The sequence below is a fragment of the Miscanthus floridulus genome, chromosome 9, assembly GCF_019320115.1.
Source record: "Miscanthus floridulus cultivar M001 chromosome 9, ASM1932011v1, whole genome shotgun sequence".
Classification (NCBI taxonomy): domain Eukaryota; kingdom Viridiplantae; phylum Streptophyta; class Magnoliopsida; order Poales; family Poaceae; genus Miscanthus; species Miscanthus floridulus.
The window spans coordinates 83295688-83315890 of record NC_089588.1 but is presented as its reverse complement, the minus strand read 5'-3'; the positions used below and the strand labels follow the sequence as shown (position 1 = coordinate 83315890).

At 41.8% G+C, this 20203-nt stretch overlaps 1 long non-coding RNA gene and 1 pseudogene across 1 annotated transcript; both read left to right on the top strand.

The window, feature by feature from the left end:
• Positions 1 to 17720, top strand: part of LOC136480184 (uncharacterized) — a 30331-nt pseudogene extending 12611 nt beyond the window's left edge.
• A 364-nt stretch (positions 17721 to 18084) lies between these two features.
• On the top strand, positions 18085 to 18699 carry LOC136482272 (uncharacterized). Its single transcript, XR_010765024.1, has 3 exons — positions 18085 to 18374; positions 18468 to 18532; positions 18616 to 18699. It is a non-coding gene; the product is annotated as an uncharacterized lncRNA (long non-coding RNA).
• Positions 18700 to 20203: the final 1504 nt, after the last annotated feature.

Genomic DNA, 20203 nt, shown 5'->3' with positions numbered 1-20203 from the left:
AACCAAGCCGGTGGCATGATTAAATACTCTATATGCTTTGGACTTCAATGAGTAACCAACAAGAGAACCTATATCACAACGTCTTTAGAACTTCCCTAGGTGTTGCCGCTTCTTGTAGATGTAGCATTTGCAACCAAACACCCTAAAGAATGAGGCGTCCGGCTTCTTCCCATTGAGCAACTCATAAGGTGTCTTGCTAAGGAACTTTTGAAGGAATAGGCGGTTGGATGCATAACATGCAGTGTTGATTGCTTCCGCCCATAGAGCTTCGGGGGTGTTGTACTCATCTAGCATTGTCCTTGCAAGAGTGATCAAAGTCCGGTTCTTCCTCTCAACTACACCATTTTGTTGAGGAGTATAAGTTGTGGAGACTTCATGTTTGATTCCAACTTCATCACAATAGGCTTCAATATTTGTGTTGTCAAATTCTTTGCCATTGTCACTTCTAATCTTCTTGAGCTTCACTTCAAATTCATTTTGAGCTCTCTTGGCAAACTTCTTGAAGCAAGAAGCAACTTCGGATTTGTCATAAAGGAAGAACACCCATGTATACCTTGAATAGTCATCCACAATCACAAGACAATAGAGATTCCCTCCCAAACTCTTGTATGTTGTTGGTCCAAATAAATCCATGTGTAGGAGTTCTAGCACTCTTGTGGTTGACATGAAAGCTTTGGTTGGATGAGTGTTTGCAACTTGCTTGCCAGCTTGACATACACTACAAAGCTTGTCCTTCTCAAACTTCACATCCTTCAACCCTCTCACCAAATCATTCTTCATAAGCTTCTTGAGTGAGCTCATCCCAACATGAGCAAGTCTTCTATGCCATAGCCACCCAAGTGTTGTTTTGGTGAATAGGCAAGTCTTCAAGTTTGCATCTTTGGAGGTGAAGTCAACTAGATATAAGTTGTTGTATCTAAATCCATTGAATATCACTTGATTGTCATCTACCTTGGATACAACAACCTCCTTCTCGGTGAACAAGCATTGAAAGCCAAGATCACACAATTGCCCAATGGATAGCAAGTTGAAGCTCAATGAAGCAACATAGAGCACATTGGAGATGGAATGATCATTTGATATTGCCACTTTGCCCAATCCTTTAACCTTACCCTTTGAATTATCTCCAAATGTTATTTTCTCTTATCCATCTACCTCTTCATCTAGTGAGGTGAACATACGAGGATCACCGGTCATATGTTGAGTGCAACCACTATCAATTACCCAATGACTTCCACCGGTCTTGTAGTTCACCTACACACAAGAGATTCAAGCTTTAGGGATCCAAACTTGTTGAGGGCCCTTCACCTTCTCAACAAGTTTCTTAGCCACCCAAATCTTCTTAGGCCTACTCTTGTTAGGGGGTCCTAAGAACATGACTTTCATCTTTCCACTAGAATCTTTTCTAAGTATGTAGTGAGCATTGAAAGCAAAGGGTCTAGCATGCTTGGGCAAGGGTTGTGGCAGTGGAGTTTGACACTCATGAGCAAAGTGGCCTTCTTGTCCACACTCAAAACATCTCTTTGGCTTTGGCTTTGGCTTTGATTGTTGTTGTTGAGCTTGCGCCTTCTTCTTCTCTACACTTGCCACATATCCAATGCCACTTCTATCCATCTTCATGATGGTGTTCATGAGTAGCTCACTTTGGAGATGCTTGCCTCTAGCAAACTTGCTCAATCCCACCTTGAGATGCTCTTTCTCCATCTTGAGCTTCTTGTTCTCTTCCTTGAGAACATCATTGTTCTTCTCTTCCTTGAGAACATCATTGTTCTTCTCTTCCTTGAGTTTCTTGTTTTCTTCTTTGAGCTTCTCATTCTCAAGGATCAACTCTTTGTCATGATCAAGAGTTTCTAGCACAATGGTGTTGTGACTTTTCATCTCTTCAAGATCTTTCATGAGCTTCTCATTGTCACTCTTGAGCTTGACATACTCATCATAGTCATTGCACTCAACCACTTGCTTGCCTTTGCTACTAGATCCATGCTCAATGCTCTCATCAATCAAATCATCATATGATGTGGCTATATCAATCTTAACAACATGGTTAGTAGCATCATGTGGCTCATTTGGTAAGAATTCTTGAGCAATAACAAGTGTATCATGATTGATCTTAAGAGTAGTGTATTCATCTTTTAGCTTGTTGTGACTAGTGATGAGCTCATTGTGCACCCACTCAAGTTTATCATGTTTATCCTTAAGCTCTTTCTTAGAAGATTTGAGCTCCTTGAGTTTGGATGATGTAGCATCATTAGTTTCTCTAAGCTCATCATTAGCCTTTTCCAATGTATCACACTTAGCTAAGAGTGAATCATTTTTAGCATCAAGTTTTTCATTTGTAGCTCTACTCTTTCTAATGATCTTAGTGTATTTTCTTAGAATTTTGACAAGATCATCATATGTAGGTGAATCATCATCGCTATCGCTATCATCATCACTAACTTGCTCATCATCACTACTATCATCACTCTTAGTTACCTTGTGTTCACCCTTGGCCATAAGGCATAGGTGTGTAGAGGATGATGGTGATGGCGGCAGTGAAGATGCAAGATCAATAGCAATGGCGGCCACTTTCTCATTGTCACTATCATCATCGGATGATCCACTTGATGAATCAATGTCCATGAGCCAATCATCGACAATGTAGGCCTTTCCACCTTTCTTCTTTTTGTAGAAGTCCCTCTTTTTGCCATCTCTCTTCTTGTATGGCTTGTTCTTTTTATTCTCATCTTCATCTTCATTGCTTGAGTCATCTTTCTTGCCCTTGTTCTTGTTCTTGAACTTGTCTTTCTTGGGCTTTGTACATTGATGAGCTAGATGGCCAAGTTCACCACAATTGTAGCAATCCATCTCAGAGATTGGCTTTCTTCTTGAGCTAGTGAAGAACTTATTCTTTTTGCCATCAAACTTGATGTCACTCTTGTTTAGCTTCTTTAGCATCTTGGCGGTCTTCTTCACCATGAGAGCAAGACTTTCTTCATCATCTTCATCACTTGAGCTCTCATACTCAAGTCTTGCCTTGCCCTTATCTTGGCTAGCTTTGAATGCTAAGTCCTTCTCTTTCTTCTTTGTAGAGGATGAGCCATCTTGTGGCGTGATGTGCATGTACATCTCATGAGCATTGATCTTCCCCAACATTTGTGTCGGTGTAGCGGCGAAAAGATCACCTTGATGTAGCACGGTCACAATATGCCCATATTTGTCAATGGGGAGGACACTCAAGATCTTTCTCACAATGTCAGATGGTGACATTTGAGTAAGTCCAAGCCCATTGACTTCCTCTACAAGAACATTTAAACGAGAATACATCTTATTAGCACTTTCTTTGGGAAGCATCTCAAAAGAATTTAGCTTTTTAATCACAAGATGATAGCGTTCCTCACGCTCACTCTTGGTTCCCTAATGGAGCGCACAAACGTCCGACCATAGTGCATGGGCGTCTTTGTGGTTCCTTACATGGTTAAACACATCTTTGCAAAGGCCTCTAAATATGGTGTTTCGAGCCTTTACATTCCATTTTTCATAGTTAACCTCATCGCCTTATAGGTTAGTAGCATCCTAAGGTTTTGGGAAGCCTTGTGAGGCGGCTCTAAGAATACCAACGTCTAGAGCTTCTAAGTACGCCTCCATGCGAATTTTCCAATATGGAAAGTCATCTCCCTCAAAGATAGGAGGAGGTCCATCCCCGTGAGACATCTTGCTCTAAGTGGTTAGGCTTAAAAACGTGAGCACGAGGCTCTGATACCAATAGAAAGGATCAAGATGCCCAAGAGGGGGGGGGGGTGAATTGGGCTAATTCTAAACTTTCTTGCAATAATCAAATCCTACGGATAGCCCAATTAACCCCTTGTGCTTAGAAAAGTGTTTCTATCAATCTAACACACAATGGACTTGCAACCTATGTTCCAAACTTACTCTAGCATGGCAATTCTATGAATGTAAAGACAAGTATTGAATTGCTCAAAGTAAATGCTCAAAGTAAAGAGAGAGAGGAACGCGGTGATGTTTTGCCGAGGTATTGGAGAGTCACCACTCCCCACTAGTCCTCGTTGGAGCACCCACGCAAGGGTGTAGCTCCCCCTTGATCCGCGCAAGGATCAAGTGCTCTCTACGGGTTGATTCTTTGACACTCCGTCATGGCGAATCACCCAAAGCCGCTCACAACTTGAGTTGGGTCACCCACAAGCTCCGCTGGGTGATCACCAAGCTCCCAATCACCACCAAGCCATCTAGGTGATAGCGATCACCAAGAGTAACAAGCATGAACTCTCACTTGACCACGCGAAGCCTAATGAGAAGATGGATGCACACTTGACTACTCTTGATTCACTAATGAGGCTACTCTCTTGGATTCTCAAATCACAATCACCTCACTAGGACCTTGCTCTTCTTGGCACTCACAAACATGTTTCTCAGCTGTTGGAATGAGCAAAAGTCACTCCACACACGAGTGGAGCTTCTATTTATAAGGCAGACTAAAAAACGAACCGTTATGAGCTTCTATGGGGTGACCGGACGCTCTGGTCATGTTGATCGGACGCTCCGGTTAGTTCAACCTGTGATCCAGTGGAAATGTGTTGACCGGACGCTGGCAGGGTCCGGTCACCACTGACCAGACGTGTCCGGTCGCATGAAACCCTCACTGGATGCTTACTGGACTCGACCGGACGCTGAACCCTCAGGGTCTAGTCAGTACTGACCGGACGTGTCCGGTCATAGATTCCCTTCTCTAGAACCTTACTAGAGTCGAGTGGATGCTGCCTTTTAGCATCTGGTCACTTAACCGATCCAGCGTCCGGTCACACCGAATGCTGTCTGCTTGATCAAATAAACTGACCGGACCCTGCGACCAGCGTCTGGTCGCACCGGAGCCAGCGTCTGGTCAGCATTTGACCCTCCATTCACTTCCAACTCTCGATCATATGTGAATGAAGTTTGCTCCGAAGGATCTTAGGCATTCATAGGACCTACCTAGAGCTAGTTTCAACAAGTGTGCACCACACCTAACTCACTAGACTTAACTAGGTCAAGCTACCCGTCCATAACCCCCCTTAATAGTACGACCAAAGGAAAAACAAAGTCCTAAACTACTCTAAGTGTCTCTCCAACTCCAATCGACACTTAGAACTAGTCATCCTTCACCTTGTCGTCCATCCTTTGAAAACCAAAACTATTTCCATCGTAGGGGCATGACCATCTCGATTGCCCAATCAATCACCATTACTATGACCTAACTCAATTGCCTCTGCAAAACACATGTTAGTCATAGTAATCTCGTATTGACATTAATCACCGAAATCCAACTAGGGGCCTAGATGCTTTCAGGCTCCTACTAGAGACACCAAGTAAGCTATGACCCTCTCAATTGATTAGCGTGTGTGGCTACATAGTCACATGATACCAAAGTTACCTAGCCATCTTGGTCATTTTGACCCAGATCGAGCAGGCTAGATGGGGTCCATGGCTGCTCGTTCTCACCGACCTGATTAACACCATCACCGTTTGTCGGATCATGTGGTCTCCCGTCCCAGCGATATCAACCGCTTCTTGTTGCCAATCTATTCTTCGACGACTGGGTAACAGGCGACGATGAGTCATGGCTATGACACGATCGTGGTTAGTTTTGGCCGTGGACAACTACTAATAGCATATGTTCATATATATATAATATGTTTAATGCAAAGTCTAATAATAAGTCCACATACACCAAAGTCAAATAATAGCATATGTTCACCTAGAACAAATTCATTGTTTGATTGACCACATACAACAAAGTCCACCTACTATTCTACGAAACTAAGCCTACATCAACTTCCAAATAAGAAAAGTGATGAACATAGCCATAAATAAAAGCATGAAATCTTTCCAAGACCAAGGAGCATTTATCCTAATCTTCACATCTCCTGCGGGTGGCTTCTCTTCGATCTCCAGTGCTAGTGGATGTCTATGGTTTGCATTCATTGGACCATAGTAGGCTGGTTGCCCATGGTTTGCAAGGTAGGCCGGATGACTATAGTAGGCCCTCAAAGCTTCAGCTTCTATGTTGTATTTTTTGTGCAAAATTACTAGGGTAGTGATTGACTTGAGCATAGCAATCTTCCCAGGTTCGATAAATCCCAAGCATGTGACCAACATGCACTACATACCATGCCATGGTTGCCTATACATTTAAGTAAATTAGGTTGTCATTCAAACATGATGTATTCTTATACAATTTAATATATTTACGAATAACACACAACCATTGCATAGATAGGAGTGTTTGAAAAATAGCTATTCACGTGCCTTAGTAATAGTTGTTAGATGTAGGAAAGATATAAAGAATATTTTTTATTCGTTAAAAACCAAATGATGATTTAGAGAGCCAGTTTAAGACTTTTGGATATACTCCTAGAGATGTCTCAGAGTCTTCAGTCTCACTATAAATCTCCCAACCATCGGCATGAGGTTCTTTCACAAGTATTAGTGTAGGTAAGCATCTTTCCAAATTAATGATACTTTGATCTGAAACTTACATGGTTGGTAGGGGCAAATATGCATCTCATACTATCCCAGGAAAGTGACATGCAAAAACTCATAATAAGATAGGATTGTTGGAAAATATTCCCAGTTTAATGCACAAGGCTACATAACTATGTATTACTTGTAATCTTGCATAAGTTAATAATTATGCATCTTTATGCTGATAGCATGGAGAATTCCATGACAAGTTTGGACATATATTAGTTCTATAGGTCTAAAGTATATATACTCCATCCTCACATACAAAAACATTGAGCATCGGTGGCACTGTTCCAAAAACATTGAGTATCCGCCTGATGGGAGTGCAGTTGAAATTGCAAGCTATGAGGTGAGGCCAACCATTGGTTTCACATATGTATCCGACCAAGCTCCAATGATGCACAAGATGGTTTCACAGAGAAAACATAAGTTTGTTTCACAGAGAAAATGCAAGTACTCTGAAAACAAACTACCATTAACGTTCAGAGAGCAATTTCTGTCAAGTATTACGAGTCCCTGCTATGTTTATCCTGGTAACCAAAAATAAAATTATGCTTTTGTTCTTATCAGTATACTGATGAATAGAGCTGAGCAACGTGCTACTAAGTAACAATGTACTACTTACTAGCAATGCGTCTAGAAACACAAAGAAACAAATAGCACACACTATGTGGCAAACCTAGGTTCTAGCATTCATAGTTGCATGATCAAACTATATGACAGCACACACTGCATGATCAAACTGATTAAAGTAAGAAGTTGTGGGATATTTCATCAGACACGTAGCGGGCAGTGAGCCACGCACTCACCGTGGGGGTGGGAAAGCAGCTATCCGTGCGCTCCTAAAGGCCTCGGTGGTGGGACGGACGGCGCGGTTCTCTGGATTGGCACGGACGGCGCGGTGCTCCGGCTTGGGGCGGTGGACGGCATGGGGGCGGTGCTCTGGCGTGGGGCGGTGCTCCGCGCAGGGTGGTGCTCTGGCGGCGCGGGGGGAGGGTCGTGGGGTTGAAATGAATTGGGATAATTTCAACCCGCGCCACTTTTATAGCAGTAGTTCATCGCTGTTGGTTTTGCTTGCAAACCGACAGTGATGGGTGCATCACTGCCGGGTCACTCCCCAAACCGGCAGTGATGTGCTGTAGCAGTTAGGTGTTAAGTAGGATAAGTTTCCGTTTTGTTTCGAACTCCTACTACTGGCGCAACGATTAAGACCCCTCAACTTAGCCCCCGAGACCCGTGTTCAAGTCCCAGGCGGCCCAAATTTTTTGTTCTATTTTATAAATTATTAATTTATTTCTGGAAATAGCTCATCACTGCCGGTTTTGATTGCAAACCGACAGTGATGGGTGCATCACTGCCGGGTCATTCCCCTAACCGACAGTGATGTTGTGTAATAGTTAGGTGGTAACTTAGGTGTTAAGTAGGATAAGTTTTTGTTTTCTTTCGAACTCCTCCTACTGGCTCAACGGTTAAGACCCCTCAACTTAGCCCCCGAGACCCGTGTTCGAGTCCCAGGTGGCCCAAAATTTTTTGTTCTATTTTATAATTTTTTAAGCGGCCTAAAGGTCAAAAGGAAAAAGTAAATAACCCTTTGCACATATCATATACTAGCGCAACGGTTAAGTCTCTGAACTCTACAGCCCGAGACCCATGCTCGAACTCGAGGGCTGGCATAATTTTTTTTTAATTTTTTATATATCACTGCTGGTTTTCAAAAGTAAATTGATAGTGATAACCAGTATCACTGTCGGTTTATTCTCATCAATGCTGGTTTTTTGAAACCGACAGTGATGTTTATATATATATTAAAAAATATCTTTTATATACTAAATAAATAGAAGCATATGTATTCTTATGTTGAAATGGCTTGAAATTTTTTTGGCAAGCTTGTACACCCAAATTAAGACCCCACACAGGATCTTAGGTTTTTCTAATCAGTCTTTTATTTATTATATTTTTTGTGTGTTGAATGAGACAAAAGAGGGTGAATTTCATCTTGGACCCAATAGATTTTTTCATCCACCTCCATAAAATTCTTATCCCTAGGGTACATTAGAGCCTACGTAAAAGTTTGGCACCATTTTGGATCTTTTCGTGGGTAGACTCAGTTCAACCTATAATTAATCGGTGCCGTCGCGCAGAAATTCAATTAAACATTAGAAAGTAGCAAATTATCTTCGAAAAATCCCAAACTAGGTGTTTCCTTCATACGTGGCACGTGCAAGCCTAAGAAAAAGTTTAAGACCAATACGTCACCGGAATGCGTATGAACCACAGAAACCTTGATAACCTATGTGTATAATTATGGTTCGATGAAAGGACGCATATACCTCTGTGAAGCATGTATACTCTGCCTATGTCGAAATGGCTTGAAATTTTTTTTGGCAAGCTTGTACACCCAAATTAAGACCCCACATAGGATCTTAGGTTTTTCTAATTAGGTTTTTATTTATTATATTTTTCTGTGTGCTGAATGAGACAAAAGAGGGTGAATTTCATCTTGGACCCAATAGATTTTTTCATCCACCTCCACAAAATTCTTATCCCTAGGGTACATTAGAGCCTGCGTAAAAGTTTGGAACCATTTCAGATCTTTTCGTGGGTAGACACAGTTCAACCTATAATTAATCGGTGCCGTCGTGGGGAAATTCAATTAAATCTTAGAAAGTAGCAAATCATCTTCGAAAAATCCCAAACTAGGTGTTTCCTTCATACGTGGCACGTGCAAGCCTAAGAAAAAGTTTGAGACCAATACGTCACCAGAATGCATATGAACCACTGAAACCTTAATAACCTATGTGTATAGTCATATTTCGATGAAAGGGCACGTGTACCTCTGTGAAGCATATATACTCCTCCTATGTTGAAATGACTTGAATTTTTTTGATAACCATGTACACCCAAATTAAGACCCCACACAGGATCTGAGGTTTTTCTGATCTTTTTTTTAGTTATTATATTTTTCTCTATGCCGAATGAGACAAACGAGGGTGAATTTCATCTTGGACCCAATATATTTTTTTCATCCACCTCTATAAAATTATTATCCCTAGGGCACACTAGAGCCTATGTAAAAGTTTGGCTCCATTCTGGATCTTTTCATGGGTAGACTCAGTTCAACCTATAATTAAACGGTGTTGTCGCATGGAAATTCAATTAAACCTCAGAAAGTAGCAAACCATCTCCGAAAAATCTCAAACTTGTTGTTTCCTTCACACGTGGCACGTGCAAGCCTGAGAATAATTTTGAGACCAATACGACACCGAAATGTATATTTCTAGTTGCCCAACAAATGTTACACGAATTACATGCATGGCAATAATTAAACACACAAAGCCATACATATTAAAATTAGAACCCAATTAAACTATGACCTTGAAAACCTAGCTAAATAAACATTAATTACTATCGGAATCACTGTCGGGATCGATTGGGCCATGCACACTAACATGCCTCTGTAGCCATATATGGTAATTGATGTCACGGATTATGTATCCGCTTGTATCGATGAAGTCCAATGCCCGTATGAGTGCACTCTCTCGTGTCTCACAATATCGAAAGAATGGTCGGCCATAGATGTAACCTACTGAACAACCACTGCCCCTATTAGTAATCCTTATGCAGTACTGTCGTCCTTCTATAGTGAGCTGGCCGAGGTTTCCATTATAGAAGTCCCAATCGTACCTGAGTTGCTCCGTAGCTTGGTCTAGAACGACTCACAAGCCACATGCAGCATAGGTAAGGTCCTAGAGCGCAATCTGCATGCAGAGAAAAAGAAAAAAAATTAGAGAATGTTATTAAAATAATAAATAATAAATAACTATGACTCAGGTATAAGTGACCATTTTACCACATCTGCATGGTTGTAGCTCGCAAACCATTTGCTTGCTTATGGGACGGGGATATCACCAGCATTCAAAGCAAGTGCCTTGAAGTACGAGAAATCAGGCACATCATAGCAAATACGTCGAAGTGCCTCTAAACAGATGCGCACGACACTTAATTGGGTGCTTATCACGTCCGGGCTCTGTATTCCCGTCCCATGGATATGGTTCGGATTATTTGAACCCCTCACAAGGATGGAAAAACTGAGTTCACACGTCCATAGTCGACCACTTGCATTAGATGTCGTGTTCTCGACGATGTCCGAGATAAAGAACCAGCTAAGTGCTGTTCGCAGCCAATCTATTGGGGATATAGTCTGTGACATATATGCATGCAACAATGATATTAAACTAATTATACTTATTTATTAGCATAAAAAAACAAAAGATGTTGGAAAATATTTCATACAATAGCTGGAACACGGAACCGTGGAATGGCCACATTAGGAGCGAATGGCTCATCGTCAAGGTGGAAACCTGGTTCTTGTGGTGGGGGAGGTCCGTTGTTCATACCACCTGGTCGATAAAATACAAAAAAAATATGAACATAAAATATATGCACAAAAAATTCTTCCAAGTAAAATGTGGCAACATAATTAAATATAGATTGAATGCAAGGAATAAAAATATATATAAATGTAGAATGCAAAGAAACATGAATATAAACATAGATAGAATATTGGAGCCATGACCAAATCATGTAGAGAGAGAGTGGATGTCTTGAGAAGTGAGAGTGAACCATGAGAAATGAGTTTGAGAGAGTTCATGGGTGGGTGGGATAGATGTATGTGGCCAGCAGTTTGTTTTATATAGAGGGCATGGACATCACTACCGGTTTATTGTGAGAGGAAAATATTGTATCATGGCTGATAAAGCCTGGCTGAAACCAACATGCATGGAGAGGCTAGCTCCTAGCCGAGGGCCATTTTATAGGGGCTAGCAGTCGTGGTACATTTTTATTTCTGAACTAAAGTTGTCAGGGTAGGTGGGAGCAGTGTTCCAACTGTTGTGGTCATGGAAGCACTGTTGGCATGTGAGGAGCATCTACACATCACTGTCGGTTTTAGTTTTAAAACCAATAGTGAATTAGGCCTTCTGTGTCGGTTTGAGCAACCGACTGTGATAGAAGCTATCACTGCCGGTTTTAAAACCAAAACTGGCAGTGAAGGGCCCTACCGCCATCTTTTAGTAAAAAAATATAAAAAAGTTTGGCCCGCCTGAGATTCGAGCGCGGGTCGCGGGGTCGAGAGTGCGCGGCCTTAACCGCTGAGTTAGGATAGGGATTTCGGTTAGAATGGTTTTATTTTTTTTTCTTTTATCCCATCGTAATGCACTACTAAATAATAAATGTAAAATCAAAAAAATTTGGCCCACCTGGGATTCAAGCGCGAGTCTTAGAGTACAGAGTGCGCGGCCTTAACCGTTGAGCTAGGATAGGGAATTCGGTTAGTTTGCTTTTCTTTATTTATTTATTAATAGAAATAATGCAGTTAGTTTATATTCTAAAATAACACAAAAATTTGTGTCTTGATTATTTAATTCTATGATAATTAATTAATGGTCTATAATTATCAAATAATAGTGTTTGTGAACATCATCTTAATATTTGATTACATAGTCAATAATTAAATTGTAGAGATGCGCACAAAATATAAATTAAATATTCAGTGCGAATTACTGATACAAGGTTTGCATAATGATTACATAGTTAACAATAATCTAACTATCTTTAGGTGCATCAACAATGAGGGCCTCATTGTGATAAATTCGTACGTAAGCAGGTTCGTCACCCTCTTGAAGGATAGGTAGGGGTACGTTCGCCCCGAATAGATGCATTTTCTGATAGCTCCTATAGGCTTCTTCGTTCGTCACTCCATCGACACCGACAATCTTCCTTTTCCCTTCTAGGACTACTTTTATCCTTCCTTTTGTCTTGTTGTCCCTTGCATAGAAGACTTGCATAACATCTCTTGCAAGGACGAAGGGATCGTCTCTGTATGTGGTCTTAGTGAGATCAATGGTAGTGAACCCTTCGCTGTCAGTATTGATTTCCTTGAGCCAGACTAACTGGCAGCGAAAAAGAGCTACCTTCAATGGATCGTAGGCTAGCTCCCATATCTCCTATATGAAACCATAGTATGTCGCCTGCACGTTGCCGTTTTTGTCGTGAGCATCAAAACGAACACCATAATTTTGCTATGTGCTCTTTCTATCTTGGTTTTTTGTGTAAAATGTGAATCCATTGATCTCATACCCTTGGTACTTAAGATATGTACTCGAAGGCCCCTTGGCTAAGGAATCTAGTTGATTACCCAACTTTATTGTAAGCAAGCGACGTCGCAACCAGCTGACAAATTCCTCCTTATGTTTTTATCCAGCTAGGCCTATGACCTGCTTGGATACAGAGTTTGCAGTGATTGCATGTGCTCATCAATGTATGGCATCACACCCTCGGCTTGCTGGAGAACAGCAAACTATGTCTGTCTGAAATAAACAGGGTCGTCTACTATAACAGATTTCTCCCTGATCGTTCCTTTGCCACGTAGTCTTCCCTCGTGACGAGATTCTAGAACTCTGACCCTTTTGATGCCCAGATAATATGTTCAGAACTCAATGGCCTCCTCCATTGACCATCCTTCAACCATGCCCCCTTCTGGCCTGAATCTGTTCCTAACATACCTCCTGAAAACTTTCATCAATCTTTTGAAAGGGAACATCTGATGCAGGTACATTGGGCGAAGGGCTCTAATTTGGTCAACAAGATGAATGAGCAGATGCAATGAGATATCAAAGTAAGTTGGTGGGAAATGCATCTCAAGCCTAACAAGAGTTTTGGCTATGTCCCGCTGCAGCTGCTCTAGCGTGGACACATCAATGACCTTTTTTGAGACCGCGTTGAAGAACGAGTAAAGCTTTATGATTGGGGCGCGGACCTTTAGAGGGAGGATACCACGCAGGGCAACAGGGAGCAGCTGAGTCATAATGACATGACAGTCATGGGCCTTCATAGGGCCATAGTTGAACTTGAGTTCTCTCATGTTCACTAGCCTCTTCGGGTTCACACAGTAGTCCGTCGGGACTTTGAGTTCATTGAAGAAAGAAATAAGCGCATGTTTTTCTTCCTTCTTCAATGTCCATGACACAACCGGAATTTCGAACTAGCCATTCTCTAGCTCCACGGGATGCAGCTCCTTCCTGATTCCCAAGTGTTGCATGTCCAGGCGTGCGGCTAGTGAATCCTTCGATGTCCCCCCGGTGTCCATCAAGGTGTTAAGAGTGTTAGTGCACATGTTTTTAGTGATGCGCATGGGATCAAGACAGTGGCGTACACTCAGAATTGGCCAGTAAGGTAGTTTCCAGAAAACTGATATTTTCTTCCAAACGCTCTCATCAGGCGTTGCTACTGCATTGTCCCCTTCCCAAGGACAACCTCTAGTTTGTTGAGTTCTCGAAGTATCGCAGGCCCATCTCGATATTTTGGAGCTAAGCGTTTCTCAATAGTACCATTGAAATCTTTTCTGTTCCTGCGGTAAGGGTGATCCTTAGGTAGGAACCTATGGTGTCCCATATAAACTATCTTTGAGTTATTTGGCAGATTTACCGCATCGGTGTCATCCAAGCACTCGACACATCTAGTATAGCCTTTTTTCTTCTCTCCGGACAACGAACCTCGACCTGGCAGATCGGTGATTGTAGTGATAAATACTCCCTTGATCGTGACATGTTTCTTTTTGTACTCATCACAAACATCCGACACACCCTTTTCAAACATCTCCACTAGTTCATCGATCACTAGTTCTAGAAACACATCGATGTTATTCCCAAGTTGTCTTGGCCATTGGATCAGTAGTGGCATCTAGATGTATGACCGCTTCATATAGACTCAAGGTGGAAGGTTGTATATATAGAGCATCACTGGCTAGGTGCTATGATTGCTTCTAACCTGGTGGAAAGGATTCATCTCATCTGTGCTCAAAGCAAACCAAAGGTGCCTTACCTCTACACCGATGTCCTTATAGAACATAGTATTAACATTCCTCCAGTCATGCCCATCGGCAGGATGCCTCATCATTGTATCTTCCTTATGCTCTTCGCCATGCCAGTGCAACAGCTTGGCTGACTTTGCACATGCAAATAGCCTATGCACTCGGGGAGCTATAGGGAAATACCAAAAGACCTTTATGGGACCTCCTCTGGTCTTGGTACCCTCATCTGACGGCCCTTCCTTGTACGGTGGAGCTCCACACTTGGGGCACTTATCCAAGTCTTTGTATTTTCTCCATGGTACAATATGCAATCATTGGAACACGCGTAGATTTTTTCAACCTCGAGGCCGATGGGGCAGATCATTTGCTTGGCCATGTATGTCTTTTCTGGCAACTCATTTTTTTCTGGGAGCATTTTCCTTATTATACCTAATAACTGATCGAAGCCTTTATCGCTCATTCCGTTTGTCGATTTGAACTCTAATAGCATGATGTCGGATTCCAGTTTGCTCATTGGACAATCCCTATACAATGGTGTTTTGCCATCTTGTCTCATTTTCTCTAGCTTTCTCAGCTGTCTTTCACTAAGACATCCGGTCTCTATATTACGTAGTAGCTGAGAAATGCCATCGTTATCCTCGGTGTCGTCATCTAGCGTGTTCCTAAACACATTATTAACTGTGGCCATAGGTTCTGTGTTCACACCGGGTTCCTCGTCAGCATCGTGGATGGCTACGTCAGGCATGTCCACATCATCATTATTTTCTAGCAAAACATTCACACCAACCTCGCCATGCATAGTCCATATTGTATAGTATGGCATGAACCCCCTAGTAATCAAGTGCGATCGTATAGACTCAATTTGACAAAAGTTCCTTTGATTCTTGCAATCTTTGCATTGGCAGAACACAGGGTTCGCATTTCTAGTATGGGCTTTGGCATCGGTAATAAACTGGCCAACGCCATGTATGTACCGCTTGTCCGTTCGGGACAGATGCATCCACTCTCGATCCATCTCTGCACAAAAAAATACTGAGACAGTAATTACAAAGAATTAATAAGAAATCGAGCTTCATGAACAACAATTGTAGCTCGAAAGTACCATTTTTGGAAAACATTATTGTACACTAATTATTGAAAAATTGAAATTGGTAGCCCCGGCCCTGTAAATTGAAAATCGTAGTAAAAAACAATTATTGCACAATACTGAAGAACAACTATTCTACTCTACTTCTAAGAACTAATTATAGCATCACATACTAACAATGATGATCTTGACCACCATGGAATAATTAGCCATGAATTTAAATGTGTTCATAGACACCAACCATTTGGATGATAGATTCACCATATTTTTTAGCCTTGCACAAATATCCAATTGGAAAAGTGCTCTCTAGAATGGAGAAAGAAATAGAATGAGAATCAAGCAATGTAGCCATCAAAATGAAGCTAATTAAGCAACTAAATCAAAGGACCGGATGTTTGTTACTAACCTTAAAGCAAAAAGATCAAGCCATTCTTTAAAATCCAAGCACTAGCTTCATGGTGAAGAGCAGCCGCAACAATGGAGGGAAGGGCCCAAACGTGCACATCTATTCTCGGAATGGAAGAGACGAGGAAGGAGAGGACGGCTGTAGCCTTTTTGTGTTGTAGGGTTATCACCGTCGGTTTTTAGCTAGAACCGACAGTGATAGAGCCCAATCTCTGTCAGCTCTTGGCTTAAACCGGCAGTGATGAGTGCCCGCCAAAACACTGCCGGTTTAAGCCACAAACCGGCAGTGATGTGGTCCTTCACTGCCGGTTTTAGCCCAACCCCAATCATTTTTTTATTTTCAAGCTCATAACCGGCAGTGAAGGTACATCACTGCTGGTTCTCACAGATCCAGCAGTGATGATGCCGGCAGTGATATGCAAATCTGGCGTAGTGAACTATTCTACAAGTTGGGCAAGAACACCATGTCATCGCCATATTTGTTGGTACATTAATGAAAACCTACAAAAATGACTACAAGTTTCTTAGTGGCACATCTGCTTGTCGATGGTACATTAATCAAAATTATATTCCTGAGATCGAAGCTTTTCAGAGATGGTATACGCCCTGTTCGCTTGGCTTATAAGCCATACTTTTTCAGCCAACGAATAATATTTTTTTTCTCACAACAAATCAGCCAACAGTACTTTCAGTCATGGCTTATCAGCCAAGCGAACAGGGCAATAATACTCACACTGGTTCCAGCAATCATTCTTTAAAATAATATATATATGTGACTTTCTCTAAAATTTTGATATATGACATGATAAACAGTTACCGGCAGATGCAATTCCTATTCAAAAGTTGTATCTGCGAGGTGGAGATGATACCCAACAGAATTTTGAGAAAAGAACTATGCTCCAGCTCAAAGATGTCGATCCTTTTACTGAAAGGGTAATTATATTATTCTTATTTTATTATTTTACAGCCTACATACTTAAGTACATCCAACTGAATTTCTGTGTCCAAAAATTATGAACATAAGTTACTAATGTTTATGTAATTTTTTTAACTTATACTAAACTGATCATGTCTATTTAGTAGAATTTCATTAAAGTGGATTTGCCATGTACATTTCAATGTTAACTACACATTATCTGCAGGCCATAAATTACGAATACACAGTGACTATTGTCGGAATTACAGAGCAACAAACATGGTGTTACCAAGCTTGCAACTCTAGGATAAAACCATTTGGTCAAACTTATCAATGCACAAAACAGGATTGTCCATCCATACAGTTTGAGTGGAAGTAAGTCTATTGCATCTGTAATAAATTTTCCATTACGAGTCTGTAGAATAATATATAATCGTACACAGGTAATAATATCTACATATGATCTTTGCAGATATAAAATACCATACATTGCGAGTGATGAAACGTACAGTCTTGAGTTCATGTTTTTTGAAAAGAAAGGAACATAACTGATTGGGAAAAGTGCTGAAACTCTCAGGAAGAAGTATAATGAGAAAGATATTCCACCTGAAATTTCCTCATGGATTGGCCACAAGTTTACCTTCCTGGTTAAGATTTTACCTAACAAAAGCATTGGCGCTGATGATCCTTCATTTGAAGTTATAAGGATAAAGGAAAAACTTGGAAAACAACCAATTATGCCAGTATCAAAGACGGACAAAAGCAAACCAGCTATCTCAACCTCAGCATATGAAGAAATAGAAGAAAACTTACCTCTGTTTATACCAATAACTTCTAAAAAAACAGATGGTCAGGTATATTACTATTCACTTCATGTCCTCTCATTCCCAGTGTTATAGCATAGTTACACTAATGTTGATGTGTTCGATGAATTATATGGATAGAGATACATTTGTGATTCCTCGTTTTATAACTTTTAAAGAGCAGTTTTAGGTGCCTCCCACATCTGCACGGGATAATGTGAGGGTCTCACTACTCGAAACCAGTTTTTCCCCATCGGTGCAAACCTTCTGTCTCGGTTGCACCGCTCCGTCACGAGCGTCTCAACTTTCCCCTGCGTCCCTACTGTACCGAAGGGAAAGACTTCTGACACCATCAGGGATGCGAGTACACACGGCCAGAGCCGAGATTCTGCAGCTGAGCGCGCACTCCCATCGCTGGCATGGCCCACGTATCAGAGACATAAGTCGAAAAAACAGCGCGCAATGGACAGAGGTGTAGCGGGCGAGGGGGAAAATTTCCCCAAACCTTATCCTCTCACGCCACCCCCAACCAGTTGTCTCGTCTCCCCGCCGCCCGCGCACTTGCATCCAGCGACCCACCCAAGCGGGCGCATCCGCCGCCGCCTCATCACCCAGCCGCGTCCGCCGCACGCTGCTGCCACCACCTCACCCCCACCCGCATCCGCCGCCGCGTCCTCACGACTGGCGCGCAGCAGCCACCACCGACCCCACTCGGTAGATTGAGCGGTCGCGGTGCCAGGATGAAGGCGAAGGTGCAGCAACGGTGCGCCAGCCATCGGTGGTGCAATAGCCATGGTGAGAAATCTCTCTCTATGCCAACCTCTTTTTCTCAGATCTACTTTGTCTGTCTCCTTTAGTTAGCAACCTCATTAATCCCCAGCTCTATAGATCAGCTCTCCCACTACAGATCCGTGGTCCATCCCCTTCTCTGGATGCAAACGGGGCAGCCTAAGGTAAGAGAAGGTGGAAAAAAGAAGGAAGTTTTGCTCTCTTTTTTTGGTTTTGCTGTGATTCAGAGGTCAAGATTTAACTATAGGTTTCAAATTTTGATGGAAGCTGTTGGATTGGAAGAAATCTTGCTCAATCCCCCTCCATGGATCTAAATGAAGGAGCGTAAGGTAAGGGATGGAGCAAAATTTGCAATGTTTCAGTTTCTTCCTGTGATGTAGATTTGCGATATGCATTTGGATTTGTAGTTCTGAGGGGAACTGTAGGATTTGACGAAATCTTGAAGAGTCACCTGATTCACCTCTGTAATGTTACAAAGGCCCTGTTTGTTTCAGCTTTTCTGAGTCTCACTTATAAGCTGAGCAGGCTTATATGATAAGCCACGATCTGGAGAATCTGCTGTCTGAATAAGCTGGGCGTTTGGCTGTCCTGATTATTTCTGGTAGATTATCTGTCCTGGATGTAAATTGACCTATGTACCCCTGCGGCTGATTATACCTCTTTTGGTTCGTCACAATGATCTGAAGACAATGGTGGGAATATTTTTAAAGTTTTAGATAGCAATATGGCTCCATTAAGTTGCAATGTACAATAATAGTCGAAAATAACATCCATTTGGGTAATGTAATTGCTACAAAATACTCAAGTTTCTAACAATGAATCACCCAACCAACGCATTAGCAATAGCATCACGGAAAGCGCACATATTCATATCATCCGCCGAACCACCACCATCAGCTGAAGGAACTTGGGACCCAACACCACTACTGTCTTCCACATAGGTTTCAAAATGTTCATCATATATGGCATTGTCTCTAATGAAATTATGAAGAGCCATGCAAGCAACGATAATCTTTGATTGCTTCTCAATTGGATAACTAGGTAACTGCAAGAGAGTGAACCACTTCATGTTGAGAACTCCAAATGACCGCTCAATCACATTTCGGAGGGATGCATGAGCATAGTTGAACACCTACTTCGATCCCACTGCATGACGACCATGTTGCCATTCGGGCACATGATACCTTTGTCCCTTGTAAGGTGCTAGATATCCTTTTCTATTAGGATACCCAGAATCAACAAGGTAATACTTGCCTTCAGGTGGATGTGGAAATTTATCCTTGTAGGTGACTAAAGTATCCAAAAATACCCGAGTGTCATGAGCAGATCCAGCCCAACCCGTGACAACAAATGTGAACCGCATATCGAAGTCACAAACCGCCATGACATTTTGTGAAGCATAACCATGTCGTCCAATGTATTTTGCCTGTTCACTTTTTGGTACAGTTACAGGTATGTGTGTACCATCAATGACGCCTATGCAATCGTTGAAATGAGGCTAGAACCTAGCTTGCTGCAGTTTTGGATGAACTATACCAAAGTGTTGATCCTTAGGTCTTATGATGTCAATAGATAGTCTACAAATTGAGTCAAGTACCTCACTAAACTTTCTACTGATAGTTTCTAAAGAATGACCAAACCTATTTGCAACTTGTCTAAACGATTGAGGTGCACCACATGTCCACAAAAACAAGCCTAAGGCTTCCTTGGTACAAATATCATTAGTTGATCTCAAGCCATAATTCTGAACCAAAGTCCGATGAAGGCGATGGAACACTGACCTTGTCATTCTAAACATGTTATAGCACTGCACTCTATCATTTAGTTGGATTTCA